General features: G+C 37.6%; 1 pseudogene; it reads left to right on the forward strand.

The window, feature by feature from the left end:
• The first annotated feature begins 7,697 nt into the window (after positions 1 to 7,697).
• Positions 7,698 to 16,091, forward strand: part of LOC119827651 — a 54,189-nt pseudogene continuing 45,795 nt past the window's right edge.

Genomic DNA, 16,091 nt, shown 5'->3' on the forward strand with positions numbered 1-16,091 from the left:
CTGCATAGGACCAAAATAGGCCTCTGAATGTGGGTGACAGTTGTGTGGCTTGGGCAGTCTGTCTAACCATTGGCAGTGGGACTAGAATTTATCCCTAGTGTATGAACTGTCTTTTTGGAGCCCATTCTCTATGGATGAGTACCTTGATCAGCCTAGATATAGAGGAGAGTGTCTTGGTCCTGCCTCAAAGTGATGTGCCAGACTTTGTTGACTCCCCATAGGAAGCCTACCCTCACTGAGAAGTGGATGGTGTGTGGGGTGAGGGGAGAAAGAGAAGGGGAGAAATTGGGAATTGAGATTGGTATGTAAAATGAGAAGAGTTTGTTTTTAAAATAAATAGATAGAAATAAAGTTGCTATGAACATAGTTAAAAAAGAAACAGAAAATTAACTACAGATAACCAATGACCGTTAAGAGAGGGAAAATTGGCTTTTCTCCCATATAAGTCACCTAACACTTTGTGTAACACAGAGTGCTCAGCTCTGAAATCATATACAAACCAACCACACTTAATGGACTAAGCAGGTTTTATTTGTATATTTATGCATTTACATGACATATATGTATATATATATATATGAATATGTATGTAAACTCTGATAGGTTCCACTTTGTATTTATTTTTGTCTTATCAAGACAATTTGGATATTTTAGAAATTATATTTATTGTCTTATAGTATAGCACCTCAAATTGTGGTTTAGTTATTAATATGGGAAGCAAAACTTTTGTCATCCCTGTTAGCATCTGACTCTCCCCATAAGCATGTGAAATGAAAGATACAGTACATATAATCTCCATAATTAATGATAATAGTGAACCGGATGCTGAACAGCTTAGCCAAGTTAAAACAAAAACAGTAAATAGAAAAACAAAAGCTCAAATCCAAATGATTAATTTCTAGTAAATGAACTCCAAGGATTCATGTCCAACCTGAAAACATGTTGACTTCTACAAATAGGAATACTCCTCAGTTCTTTAGCAAGGTACAGTTAAAAGGATAAAATGCTTGTGTTTCTAGTGTAGTTGACAACTTACTGAGATCAGATCTTTACTTATTTACATCAAACAAGTATAAAGCATTGGAAAAGGTGATAGGACAATGGTGAGAAATGCTATGAGTGCTGTCTGAACAACTTCTCTTCCGTTCATGCATCTGTCCACCTGGCATTGATTACCTTCCTTATGCTTATTCTAGAGTTGGCTGGATAGTTTGTAGATGGCATGTGTCAAGATAGAGCAACGAAAACATCGGCTAAGTTATGAACCAAGTTATTCAATGTGATTTCAATTAACTTAGTAGAACCCACAAGAGCAGATTTGTATGATTTGGATATTTGCAAATCAGTAGAATAGATTCAGAGATGACGTGTGTGTGTGTGTGTGTGTGTGTGTGTGTGTGTGTGTGTGTGTATGTGTGTGTAGAAAAACTCAGGAAAGCTCAGGTTGAAGTTTCCTTCTCTCCACTATTACATTTTGATGCAAGCTACGATTACAAATCAAATTACTGCCCACATTTGCCATTTTCAAATAGAAAAACCAACAATGATCTAAACAAAAGGGAAATTAAGTGGAATAAATTACAGGCTAAAAGGCTATTAGAAAGATATATTTTAGACTGTTTCTTCTTATACTTCTACTCACTTGAAACAGTTCTCTCCTAACATTCAGGGTTAGTGCCTTTGTTGTGGAATGCTGTACTCTGGGTATGAGAGCCATATCACGACAGCAACGTTTGCTGAGTACTAGAAAGAAACATGCAGGATATGGCATGGTGACATTCTTTCGTATAGGAAAAGGTAGGTGGTCATTAGACCCTCTCTCTTCTAGGATTCAAACTACTCCATCCTGCACCTCCCTACCAAATGTACATTGTCTCCAAGGTGATGAAGTATAAAGAAAATATATAGATGTCAACTTTAATAGAAGGGGACATTGCCTCTATACAGCTATGGGTAAGTCCTCATCAGGCTGGGGTAAGAATACTCATTGATGAAGCTATGGGGTCAAGTGTTTTCTTAATTCTTTTCCTGACGCTGTGACAAAATAGTCTGATAAAAGACACTCCAAAGAGGAAGAGTTTATTTCAGTTCACACTTCCAAGTACAGTTCATCATGGTGAGACATCAACAGAGCAGGAGCTGAAACAACGGTTCACATCACACCCAATGTACTGATTCTGGGACCTTTTCTTGGTCTCTTTTTTCTTCTATTGGTTTGTCTTGTCCAACTGTGATGTGCTAGTTTGTGCTTTATCTTATTTTATTTTGTTATATTTTTTTAAAAAAGAATGAATAAATGAATGGATGGGAACAAAGGCACTAGGGTGCCTAAATGCCTAAATGCCACTTATACATGCTGGAAGATACAAAATCAACCTTTTCAAGTAGAGCAACACTGGGTATATTGAATACTCTAGGAAAAGCCTCAGGTTTGGGACCAGTTGACCAATGTATCACGGACTCCACAGGGTTTTTTCTGTTTTCTGCATTTTTGTGTGTGTGTGTGTGTGTGTGTGTGTGTGTGTGAGAGAGAGAGAGAGAGAGAGAGAGAGAGAGAGAGAGAGAGAGAGAGAGAGAGAGAGCATGTGCACATTTATATGGGTAAAAATGGTGGTTTTAGGGGAGGTGTTTTATATTGCCTCTTTTCCTTGGGAAAATGTTTTACTGTTTTTTATTTGTTCAGAAAGAACTTATAGTTGGGTGGGTAGAGAGGGCAAGAAGATTATAGAATGTCTGTGTGGAAAATGAAGAATATGATCAAAATATAAATGAACAGAGTAAGACACCTTTTGATAAACTAAACACAATAGAGGATGATCTTACCCCTAAAACTCAATACGATTGTGGCTGCTCATGAAAAGCAAGGAGCCTGGTAACAGACCATGCACACCCTCTTTAATGGAGTAAGATGAGAAAATTATTATATGCATCTGGGGATTTTGACCACTGATTGAAAGGAACTTTTATTAGGATTTAACCATGTTTCAACCCCTGATCTACATCATGGGAAATTAGACATTGACTTTGCAGAACAACACATACAAAGGCTAACTTCAACATCTATCCTGTTGTGATTGGGGAACAAATCCAACAAAGACTGATATAAGGGAATGAGGGAAAGAAGTCTCAATTAGACCTGATATGGGAAGAGTAATATCAAACATGAAGCTTATGATATTTAAACCTCACTGAACTCCACTTGCATGGGTTCTAAGATGATTCCCCTAGCTTTCATTTGGCAATGCTTTATTTTTAATGTTTTATTTTTATCTCATGTATAGGAGTGCTTGCCAACATGTATGTGTGTGCACCACGGGCATGCCAGGTGCTGTGGAAGCCAGAAGAAGGCATTGGGTCACCTGAAACTGTAGTTACAGGCAGATGTGAACCACCATGAGGGTGGTGGGAAATGAACTCAGGTCTCTGAAACAGCAGAAAGTGCTCTTAACTGCGGATCCATCTCTCCCTCTCCTCAATTGGTTTTCTTATTCTTAAAGCAGACATCACAAGTTAAATGAGGTGTAGGCCCTCTGGGAATTAGAATGAGAAATGTCCACCCAAAGCTCACATATTTAAGTGCCTACTTGCCAGTTGGTGGCATTGTTTGGGGGAGGTTATGTGGTTGTGTGGCAAGGCTGGAAGAATTGTGTCACTGAGGGCTGGCTTTTAGAGTTTATAATGTCACTCCACTTCCAGTTTTATCTTGGCTTCTTACATGTGGATGCAAGTGTGATCTAGCTACCGTCTGCCACACCTCCCTTGACCATTGTGGATTCTTCTGTAGGGGCATTATATTTTTATTTTAATAAATAAAGCTTGCCTGAAGATCAGAGAGTAAAACAGCCCCACTCGCCAGCCTTCCAGACCAGGTAGGAATGGCACGCACCTTTAATCTTAATAGCCATACTAGCTTGCCATAGAAATCAGGTGGTAGGGAGGCGTGCCCTTAATCCCAGAACTAGAGTGGATTATAAAATGGAAAAAGACAGCTCTCATTATTAGTCTCATTCTGAAATTCCTGGAGGCAGGATCGCCATTTCAAACCTAGGTCCAAGTAAGAGCCAGTGGCTGACTGCTTTGCTTGTCTTATCTTCAGGTTGAACCCCAATATCAGTCTCTGGGCTTTTTAGTAACTGTGCTTTATTCTTCCTCTGGAACTATAAGCAGAGAAAATTTGCTGATGGTTATGGTGTCTCATCACAGAACACAGAAGTATCTGGTACATAGCCATACCACCTTAAGTTTCTGGTACATGCCCATACCATCTTCAGTTTGTCCCTGGAAACAAATAATCCATTCAGACAAGACATAAAACACTGTGTTTCTTACTCCTAATACCTTGGCCTAAAAAGTCATTTGCCTTTGGAATATTTTCACTCTGTATGTTTCACTTCTTCCCAGCAAAAAGGCTAGCCCGTCAGTGACAAATTTCAGTGCGATTTTCAGCACCAGTATACAGATGACATGTTTAAATTATGTTGCACATATTTAAGGAAGAAAACTTAAGAGTTTTCCTGGTTATATTCTCTTCAAAGTCTAAATAAAGAACAGGGAGGAGGATGCCAGGAATCTCAGATAAATAACTCTTCAAAAGTGTGAGGGTAGGCAGGCAAAAGCGACGTTCCCTCCTAGACAATAAAGCCACAACTTGGTGCTTGTTTGTCTTTCTTTCTTTCTTAGGTTGTTTCATGGCATAAAATGTTTAATAGAGACTGAATTTGCAATATGGAAGTGATAAATTAAGATTCAAGTTGCTAATTACCTTCTCACCACTGTGTAATTATAGAATTGATAAGAACTGCTAAAGTTAAGGTTAAGAAAAAAACATTCTTCTGTAAATCCAGTTGAATTGCTTCTTAGCCTTTTGGCTGAAGCCCAGTGTAAATCTACTGTAAATTCTTCAAAGGCCCTGTAGATGTTGTGATTCCTCTGCACCTCACTACCTTTAACACATTGTAGCAGGAAGAGTAATTACTCTGAGGAAAAAAATAACAAATTGTCTATCTATGACATGGTGACTTGCTAGTAACTGCCAGTTATGCATAACTCAAACATTATAGTATATGAAGAAAAATGGCATGACTTCCTCTCGTAATCCCAGTTTTATATTTTGCATCTATTGCTGGGAAAAGTTTCAGAAGTGTTAACTGACGGATTGGAGGAATTGCTTTTAATGTATCTTCAGATAAAGTTGTCCATAATGGTTGTCAGCATAATGAATCCATATGGTTGTCACCATCATCATAAAGGTAGACTATGCTGGGCTTTTATCAGGTGCCTACATGTACCTGGCATGATGACATACAGGAAATAGTATTTTAATACTTAATCAGGGCTAGGGAGATGACTCAGTTCCTAAAATACCTGTGGTGGAGTCATGGAAATCTGCATTTGAATTCCAAGGATGCATGTAAAGCTGGGCACATCAACACGTGTCTGTAATCCCATTTTCCCTATTGAATGGGAGGCAGAAACAGGAGAATCTTAAGAAGCTCACAGACAAGGTAGTTTATACTGCTGTTGTATAAATAATAATATTAATAATAAATAAACAATGAGACTTTGTCTCCAAACAAGGTAGAGAGTGAGGACTGCTAATAAAGGCCTTCCTTTGACTTGTATGGTGTATGAGGACTGACAGCTTTCCTGTTCCCTAGTGGAACATAGTACAAGGATTCTTTAGTGACTGGTTATTGAATGATTAGGACTCTGCAGGAGGCTCAGCTGCTGTTGGAAGGCTCTTTGATGTTTGGGCATGAAGTTCCAGGCACAGACAGGCACACAGACTCAAGGGAATCCACCCCACCACCACCACCAGTAACAAAAGTACAAGTATATGCCCAGCTGGGCCCAGAGTGACAATCATCTTCCTACAATATTGAGCAGGGGTTCATTAAAGTAGGAAAACCACTAAAAAAAAATAAAAATAAAAGTAGGGGTTAGTGATGCAAGGCAATGACGACTTATATTTTGTCACACATATATTTGCTTATTTAATGTTCTATTTTATTCTGTGGATGGCCTCAGTTCTCTTGAGGCCAGAGGTCTTCTGATTAGAAACCTATCCATCCAATAACACAGATTGGGTTGTGAAAATAACAGGAAATGAAGACAGGTTTACTTCGGCAATATGGAAAATTCACCTAAATGCTAGGAAATTTACATGAGTAAAACTGCAGTTTTCAAACATGTAAGGGGAAATTACAAGAATATAAAACAAATCTACACAGTTATTATTATGATTTTATAATGTAATGGTTCTAAAGAATTTATAGAATGGGTGAACAAAAGTAAAAGTGTATCTAGTATGCTTTAATGAATAATAATGACAATACAATGAATAATTCATAAATCCCATGCTAAATACTAAAAATAATGAATATATGGAATTTCACGCTACAGAAATAGAATGTTAAAGGACATTTGTAATATTGCAAAAGTAGTTGCAGAGAAAAATATAAAGGAAATCTCAGTATCTATAGTGTTTTATAATTAATAAAACATCTCATTATCAATCATTACTTATTATTACTTAATAAAGTTCAACAATCATGAACAATAAAAGAAACATATCTATAATGAAAGTTAAATGCAATGAAAAAAATTATTTTTTTACATTTAGAATGAGCTCTGAGCTAAATATATTTTATTGAGAAAGTTAAAAACTGTGCATTCAATAATATTAATCAGAAAAATAAACCATTTCCTTTGCCACATACAAAAGACTCAAAAAGAGATTAAATACAAGAGAAAAAATACCCGTTGTACTTGAGCTAGACATATAGTTTTAATCTGAACTCTCGGAGGTAATACTGAGTGGATATCATGTTCAAGGGCAGACTGACCTACATAGGAATACCTTATGTAAAATTTCAAGAATAACATTAAGTAATATCTAGGGTTGGGGTTCTATTGAGGTCATTGCTGCAGATGACTCTTCCTAGAAGGCAGTCTTCACAAGGCACGGGAACCCTTTGATCTTACATCACACCTCTAAAACCTAACTACATAGTCACTGGAAGCTTAAAGACATGTGTGAAAAATGTGTACATGTTCACTGACATCTTTAGTCAAAAGCTGGGAGCATTGTCAGATTCACCCATGAAAGAATGGTTATATTAACTACTCTGGGTTCATACAATAGAGTTAATTCTAGGTGGTTTTTTTTTTTCCTACCTAATTTCCTTTATTTAATCCTAAAATAAAGTGGAATTGATATACACATAGTCTTCTCAGTGGATAAAGCAAACTCAAATACAACATGACGAATATGCAGGAGGCAAATCATATGGAAGCATTTACTGATATGGACGCATATCTAAAAGGCTATATACAAACTTAGTCAGACTGTCTAGCTGTGAAGAGATCTGAGTGCAAGAAAAGATGTCAATTAACAGGGTTAGTTACTTTGCTTTTCTTGTTTGAAATTTTAAAATAAAACCCAGAATGCCCTCATTTATTTCTTGGTTAAAAACAAATTGATCAGAGAATAGCAATATTGTGATAATGTAATGACAATGAAAACACAAATGAGTGATTAATACTGCTGGGATTGCAAGTAGAACAGGACTCGGATTTCTGCTCTGAGTGTGATTTTATGTGAGTAACGTGAAAGGCTATGAAAATGTTACTTGCTTCAGCAAGAACTCTTGTGGGTCTATCATAGAGATGTGAGGTTACATTCCTGGGGCCCGAACATGGCTTTGACATCAACACAGCAGCCTTTAGCACTGAACTCTAAATGTGGATGTATGTTCCCTTATGTAAGACAAAGTCCATGCTCGGATTTGATGGATGGAGGAATGGACAGTTCACTCTTGGACCAAGGACTTAACTGAGTGGATTCTTAAAACGACAAGCTAAGGAATAAAATAGAGAATTTAGAAAACATAAAATGTGTAGAATTACGTTTACTCTTAGTGGAGCTCTATTTGTTTAAAATAGTTTTGTTAATAGTCACATACTTAATAAGAATAGTCTATATGTTGTAGACTCCACTGTAGCGGACGATGTATTCTAAAGATTCTATTCTACATTCTATACATTCCTTTGCATTGTCAATCACCCATAAAGAAATGGAAACTGCTTCATCTCATCCTTGCATCCAGATGAGCCTGGGACTGTGTTAGCCACATTAGCCACCAGGGAATGTGTGCCAGTTCCAGACAAATGCTTTAACTGACCTGAGAGCTTCTATTTCCTACCTTTCAAAATCCAAGCACAGAATGGGAAGTATGCCATACCCAAGAGAGAAGCTGGGAATTCTACAGCAAGCCTTTGGATATGAAGGATGGAATATTCGCTGGAGAACAGAACCAGGAACACTGCCAAGGCTGGGCATTCAGCTGAAGGAGCCATCTCCAAGAGAAGCCAAACTACTGCTAAGAAGAGACTGACCAGAGATTAACCCTTATCTTAGCTTTTCCCAAACTTCTGACTCTCAAGCTCATAATTATACAAAATATTCATCCACCCACATCCATGCATTCAACCAACAGAACATCAAAAAGTAATTATTAAATTGTTTCAGCACTAAACACACAGCAGAGAGTTTTGTTTCTTAGTATTATTCTTTATACTCAAAACATCAGTGTATCAACAATTTAAATAGTATTTATATTTTATTACATATGCTAAGAAATCAAGAGATGGATTATAAAGAAGGTATAGCAAGGTTTGACTATATACAAATACTTTCTCTTTTATTTAATGATCTTGGTCACCCACAGTTTTTACCTACCAATTATCTTGAACCGATTCTCCCAAAATGCTTCATCACTTCAGGTACTAAGTTGAAGGGTAGATTATTATACAACAACTGAGAATGTAAATATTCTTGACTTGTGTGGCCAATATCTGTGACCACAGGTGACAAGAACAAATCTTTAAGAAGATATAATCTCCCTTACCCCCAGGCTCAAAGGCAGAAGGGAAGGAGGAGTGGAGAAGGAGATGGGGGAGGGGAACAAGAGGGAACAGGATGATCAAGATGGAGGAAAGACAGAGACAGAGAGCAAGGAAAGAGATATCTTGATTGAGGAAGCCATTATGGGGATAGCAAGGAACCTGGCATTAGAGAAATTCTCAGATATCCACAGGATGACCATAGCTAACACCCTAAGCAATAGTGGCCTTACCCTGTAGTCAGCTTGATGACTATATTAAATGTCATCAAAGAACCTTCATCTAGCAACTGAGGAAGCAGATGCAGAGATCCACCGCGGAACACTGGCCTGAACTCCCAAAGTACAGATAAAGAGTGGGAGGAGTGAGAATATGAGCAAAAAAGTCAAGACCATGATGGGCACATCCACTAAAACAGCTTACTTGAGCCAACAGGAGCCCACCTACTTGGGCCTGACATCAAGGGAACCAGCATAGGAACAAACTAGGACCTCTCATTGTGGGTGACAGTTGTATAGCTGGTGCAAGATGTGCAGCCACAGGCAGTGAGACCAAGATTTATTCCTACTGCTTGTTTAGGCTATTTGGAACCCATTCTCTTTGGAGGGATATCTTGCTCTGCCTAGATATAGTGGGGAGAACCTTGGTCCTATCTCAGAGCTAGACTTGTTGACTCCCCATGGGAAGCCTTACCCTCTCTGAGGAATGGATGAGGGTTAGGATGGGGGAAAGAGAAGGTGAAGCAAGTGGGAGGGTGGGAGGGAGTGGGAGCTGGATTTGGCATATAAAATAAGAAAGAACAGTTTTTTTTTTAAAAAAGAAACTAAAAAAGAAGGAGATATGATCAAATATTTCCAACTTGGATTTTAAGATAGAAACAAGTCACATATTTTGCCATGAAAGTATCAGGTTCAAAGTTTGAGATCTAGAAAGATTATCACAACTAATATATTAAAGATCATAATTTCTATTTTAGATTTCATGCCATTGTGGGAGCTATACAAAAACAGCCCCTAGCAGTATGTTGAGAGCTGGTTTCTCCTGGCAGGCCTAATGAAACTTTTTATAGATCATTTGACAGAATGCAGATATTAATGTCTACAATTCATAAAAGATGAAATCAAGTCTCAGCTTTCTTAAATTTAACTTAGCAGAAATCACACAAAACATTCAGAGCTAAAATTCTGACTGAGGACTTTCTACTTGAAAATTTCTTACTTTTGCCTACCAGAATGTGTATTCTCAGGCTTGAGTATTTTTATGAATCATGTGGGGGATATTTTAATAAGATGTATGATGAGAGGTCCCAGCCCTAAAACTGCTGACGTAGGGCAGTTATGAATCTATTCCATAAGGAGTTCAAGGTAATGACTCATGGATCATATTTTCAATGGCCCTTTACCAGAGTATTCTGCCTTCTGTAAACAGGATCCTTCTCAAGCAGGAACTTGGAACAAAAATCAAATGAGTTTGTGTTTTGCTGCCAGCGCTGACTCAATAGAAAGGGGTGTGGCAGCTTCATACACAATAACTCCAACTACAGCAGGACATATCTGTTAGTGCTATGAATTCAGTCTGTGAATACAAACATCTAGAATAACATCAAACTTCATCACAGACCTGACAAGAACAGCTGCCCCCAAACTGTCACAGTTAAGACTGTTTCCCTTCTGATTCTTGCCCTGAATTTTGTCACAGGTAAAATACTGTTGCAGATAGTATCAAAGATATGTGTCAGTATTGTTTTCTACAATGCACACTTTTTGGTTTAAGAAACTAATACAAAAGAGAAGCAAGTTGAGATGAGCATGGAGTGTGTGGTATTATTTGCTTATTCATTTACATCTCCAGGGAACAATTCTTATGACAAAGCCCACTGGTGGTGTCTTGGTGAAAATGTCTCCCATAATCTGTAAAGCTGTTTCCACAAAACCAAAGCATACATGTTTCATCTTTATTTAATAAAATATACAGAGTGGAAAATAAAGAGACCTTGCATTCCACTTATATGAAAAAGTCAAACTTGAAATTCATCATTATTCATGAAGTGTGTTTAAATTATACATGTTAATTCATAGATGGATAATTTACCACCACATTTCGAAACCCAAGTCACACCTCCTTCATTACAGCATTCAGTAAAGAGAGCTTAAGGAGCTGAAATTATAGTCCAATAAGGAAAACATCAGTGAGCATTTGGAAAGAGCACTTTAGCCAGTTGTGAGAGCCCCATAACATTGCCAACATCACCAGAAGAAAAATAAGGTTGACTTTTGTATGCCAAGGATTGGCCATGCAAAGCAGAGGAGTCAGAAAGAAAACAGCTATGGAGCATGCTCTGTTGATATGACTCTGCCAAGCAATGCCATACTAAAGCCAGAGCTCCTGGGATCTTGAGACATCACACCAATGCTCAGGTGATGCACCAAGCATGTGTTTCTGGAAACCATCGCTACTGAAGAGAAGATACCCAGTAATAATGGGAAAGGGATGTCTTGGCTTCAGAGTAGTGGAGGGCAACGTTCACACATCTCTTTCTGTGCAGTCCCAGGTAAAGGGAACATCTAGCTGATTCTAGTCGCAGGCAGTCTACAGAGTCGATGCAGGAGACTGAATAGACAGACTTTAGTTCCACTCTGGCTGCTAACATGTTTTATAGGCTTATGTCAATCACTTCACTCCTGAAAGCTTACCTGTTTTGATTATAAAGATGAAAATAATTATGGGAAATATTGAATAGCTCTCTTTTGTAAAAGAAATCAGAAAATGTACATAAATGTAGTACAAAATTTAGTGCCACGTGAAAGGAAAGCTTGAAAGGAAACAGGCTTTTTTCTATTTTTTTTTTATTTCCTGAGGATGTTTGAAAGTTAATACACTAGATAAAGAATACTCTAGTCAAGGAATAGCCATGAGAATGTTCTAATTTGGTACAAGGCTACAAAATTTTAGTTAAGAATAATCACCCTTCACCATGTTCCTCTAACCCTGGAGGACAATAAAATAAAACTATTTTCATGTTTTTCCTTGCTTTTACTTCAGCTAGTTCAGTTTGAATTTAAAATATATTTTAAAAAAAGCATTTTAAATAACCTGTGTGGAAAAGGATCATGCTGGGAAGAAGTGGCCCAGTTATATCAGAAAACCCACAGAGAAGTTCAAGTAATTAACACAAGACAATATGGCTATTAAAACAAAAAGAAAAACAGAGAAATGAATGAAATCAACCAGAAAATCTGAAAACAAATCCTGGCATATATAATAATTTACTATATTATATAAAAATTCTAAATTCATGAGAAAATAATGAAGTGATCAATAAATAGTCTTAAAGAAATTAGGTGTTAATATGTGATAAATTAAGTAATATTTTATTCCTATATTATGCTCTACACACATCTGCCACATATTCTTGTTAACTTTAGATGGCTTCAACTACATAAAGAAGACGAATATGTACCCAAAAAGTTAATGCCAGCTATTTATAAAAGTGGCCTGAAAAAGTCATTCAAAAACACCACAACCTAGAAACTGTAACAAAAAACTGGAGAGTCATCTGGTGAGGGGTGTGAAAAGTAAGTCCAATTTTCCAAAAATTCTTTAAGTCCAATTTTTTAAGTGTTATATATATGAACCAAGCATGGTGGCTCATGTCTTTAATCAGGAGGATTTCTGTGTGTTCAAAGAAAAAAAAAAAAACAGGAAAAAAAGCCATGATGAAGCAGGGAGAGAGGAAGGGAGGAAGGGAAAGAAAGAGAAAACAAAGAACACTTTGGCATACTCTGTAATCTCAAAAAAGAAAGGGAAAAACTGAAATATATTAAAAGTTCTGGAGGTTTCACATTTGCAGTGGAATTAATATAGAAGACCACAGGAAGAAACCTAATAAAGCTTTTAATAACATTGTGAAACACACAAATCTACAGGAGCAGAACAGTATTACTGGTTGTACAACTTGCAAAAATATACAAATGATAGGTAAATAAACCAGAAAATACAGTCCTAGGACACAGTGTTTCTGTAGTTTCTCAGATTCGTGAACACTCAACAAAATGCACATGAGAACATTAACTGAGAGGATGCTTTCTGGTAACGCTCCTGGAAGTCTCGGGCTAGGCTGTGGCTCCAGGTTTGTTGCATCAGTTGCATAGGGCTAATATAAAGGGCTAGTTTAATCATTACTGCACTGTGATACATGTAACTGTGGCTTCCCTCTAAAGATCATTTCCGTTCTTGTCCTCAGATGACTGCCAGAGATATACTAGAAGACCGTCCTCTGTTCACAGTCAGTGGAGAAGACAGTCATAGGTTAGGAGTGTTCCTTGCTCTCAAATGCTTTGTCTTATCCATTCCTAAAGGACAAAAGTCCCCAGCTGATGGAAGGAATTGCTGCTTAAATGCAATCAAGTCCCTTAGAGACCCACTGTTGCATGTGAGAAACGTCTCCAATAGAATGAAATGACTCTCCCTCAGAAAGGATAAAAAAGGTAGTGACGTGAGGACAGTCAAGACATCGATGACCACTGCCACCACAGAACCATTTCCAGGAAGGCAATGACCACCTTACAAGTCCTTCTTACAATAGCATGTGAAATACCATAGAAAATTTGAAGTAGACTTAAATGAAACAAATTAAATTATAAGATATCCTTAATGTGATCATTTTAATGATTAGAGCAATAAACAACAAATATATTACTCATACATAAATATAGAGGCATGAAGATGAACTGGAGAACATACAGAAAACCAGCATTTGGGGCCATTTGTTTAGGGATAGCTTCCCTGAGGAAACTTTTTGGCATATATTTCCTACCAACTTTTCGTGAACATTTTACCTCCCAAATATTAAATACTACAGGAAATCTATATATCTGCTTATGTAATGTTACACACACACACGCGCGCGCGCACGTGGGTGTGCCTGTGTCTGTGTATATCTTTCATATGTAAACTAATATTTTATTTCTTAAAAGAAAAACAATTTTGCCCCTTGGCTGCAGAAAAGATAACCACTATGTTTCTATACAATTGCAAATGTTTCTTGGGCAGGAAAGTGGAAATATATGAAGCAAGAAGATCAGTTTTACTCAGGAGTATTCAGTGTTACACAAAAGTTAGCTTACCACTCCCTCATTCACAGATTTTAGTTAAAGACAAAGTAACAATGGATTCTAAACATGTGTTTTCTACATCAGTACCTCCCACAAAATATCATTAATTCCTAGAGATTCTCATCAACAAATCTGTCGTGTGAACACCACTTGTTCCACACCGTGCCCTCACGAGTTCACCTGACATCAGTAAAGGCACAGTTTATGCAGAACAATCAGCACAGAGTATGGCAGTTCTAACGGCATCACGGAGAAATAGTGTCACGCTCAAAGCCTGGCCAGGTTTCAGGATCTTCTGATTTGGGGGGTATTATAGGGACCAACAGGCACCAGAGTACAAAAGTATTGGCAGTCTTTGTAACTGTTTACTCCAGTCCCAAAGATTAACCTATGAGAAGTGTCAAATGTGTTAGACCTCCATGTTTGTTAGTATAAAAATTGATAAGGTTAGCATAGGTCCAGAGAGAGAGAGAGAGACAGGAAAACATATACACCAACGTTTAGTGAATAATCACACATTAGAGAAAGGGAAATATATAACATATATTAATGTATAACATGAACATATATGTAGACACAACATGTATATATATATTAAATTTAATTATCATGACTATTGCATGAAGTAGATACTATCCCCATTTGATGGTTGTGAGAAGATATGGAGAAGTTAAATGATTCACCCACTGGCAATAAATTAACTATGAAAGATGAATTTCTAACTCTATTTCTTTTCTCAGTCTACATTACATAGTTTCTTTGAATTCATCATTCTCCAGGGGCATGATGAACACTGGCTATGTTAGCATTTTCTAGATATTTTAAGTGTGGGGGGATCAGAAAAAGAGACATGTGAATATGATCAAAACACATATATGCATGAATAAGAATGATATAATGAAACCCATTTTTCTGTGTAGTTAATAAACACTCATAAGTAGAAAGAAAGCCAGGTTGTTTCTATTTGAGGCTTACTACTAACTGCATGCTTTAACTTTATATGTCAAATAAAATGTGTAAGTAATAGTTCAAATAATAAGATGACTATGAAATAAATAAAGCAAAAAAAATAAGATTTGTAAGCATAGTTATGTATACAGAGGGTATATCGACTGGGTGCAGTGGAAGGAGCACCCCCAAATGATAAAGTGGAAAGGAGGCACAAACACCAGGAAGAAATCTCACAGTACAGGACAGAGAAGCCACTGTGGCTGCAATGAATAAGGCAACATTTTGGTGACACGGCTTGAGTTATGCAGCAGTCCTCTCATATTAGTGAGAAGCCACCTGGAGAACCCCCAGTGGAAGTCTGAGAATGTTTGTTCAAGGACCGGGCATAGTAGTGCACATCCTTGATCCTCGCACTGGAATGCAGAAGAGGTGAGTTTGAGGTCAGACTGGGCTACACAGTGAGTACCAGGATAGTCAGGGCTATGTAGTGTGATCCTGTCTCAGAGAGAGAGAGAGAGAGAGAGAGAGAGAGAGAGAGAGAGAGAGAGAGAGAGAGAGAGAGAGAGAGAGAGAGAGAGAGAGGGAGAGGGAGAGGGAGAGGGAGAGGGAGAGGGAGAGAGGGAGAGAGGGAGAGAGGGAGAGAGGGAGAGAGGGAGAGAGAGGGAGAGGGAGAGGGAGAGGGAGAGGGAGAGAGGGAGAGAGGGAGAGAGAGGAAAGAAGGAAAAAATAAAGAAAATGAAGAGAAGGAAAAGAAAGAAAATATTATTTAGTAATTATGAATTAGTTCTGAAAGTATATAGGTCTGGATGAATAGTCATGAGTTAGTTCAAGTAAAGCCGAGTGTGAGTAAGCGAAAGTTATTGCAACATCATTCAACTGCCCACATAGGTGTTCCTATCTGATGGAAAGCCCCCTCCATGTTGTAGCTCAAGTGCTCAGGTTTCTTCTTCCTTGACATTTTGGAGTCATTCAGGCCTTTTTAAGTACAGAGAATAGTGGCAGCTCACTCACTTTCTAATAACCTGACACATGAAGTAAATCATTGATGAGAAAAAAAAAAATGGTACAGGTACGAAGTGAGCCAAATATCATAGACCAGGGGCAACCCTACAATTATGAAAG

This window comes from Arvicola amphibius, chromosome 12 (assembly GCF_903992535.2).
Source record: "Arvicola amphibius chromosome 12, mArvAmp1.2, whole genome shotgun sequence".
In the NCBI taxonomy this organism is placed as follows: Eukaryota; Metazoa; Chordata; class Mammalia; order Rodentia; family Cricetidae; genus Arvicola; species Arvicola amphibius.